This window comes from Sinocyclocheilus grahami, unplaced genomic scaffold (genome assembly GCF_001515645.1).
Source record: "Sinocyclocheilus grahami isolate Dianchi unplaced genomic scaffold, SAMN03320097.WGS_v1.1 scaffold11767.1, whole genome shotgun sequence".
Lineage (NCBI taxonomy): Eukaryota > Metazoa > Chordata > Actinopteri > Cypriniformes > Cyprinidae > Sinocyclocheilus > Sinocyclocheilus grahami.
In genome coordinates this window covers 5,987-6,406 of record NW_015514027.1, presented here as the reverse complement: position 1 = coordinate 6,406, position 420 = coordinate 5,987, and positions in this window count along the sequence as shown.

Below are 420 nucleotides of genomic sequence, written 5' to 3'. Positions count from 1 at the left end.
GGATGCTCTGCTTAAGCCTCGCAGTAAAACATCTCATTAATGCCAGTGAAAAAGAGCTTATTTGGAAAGACTCATCCAGTTCTCAGGCCTTCATCAACTCTCTGATTGTTTAAAGCGCTCTTAATGAAGTGTGTGTTTCAAACATCTACACTGAATTTAGTTTGAAGCGGAAATCATTCAACAAATAAACCAGATTACATTTATGGCCAGAGTGAACCCATTTCCTTAATTGGTGAGCTTTCTCTTTTTCTATACAAATGAAAGACTACAAGCACAGTGGGTGTTTGTTTATTTAAAAGAATATTCAATTAATAAAATAATCATAGTTTCCCCAAAGAGATCTTGGCTTCCTGAGGAATAAAGGAAATCCTTCCTGGGTTTGGCTTGAGGTATCGTGAAGACGTAGAGCACTAGCTCTGA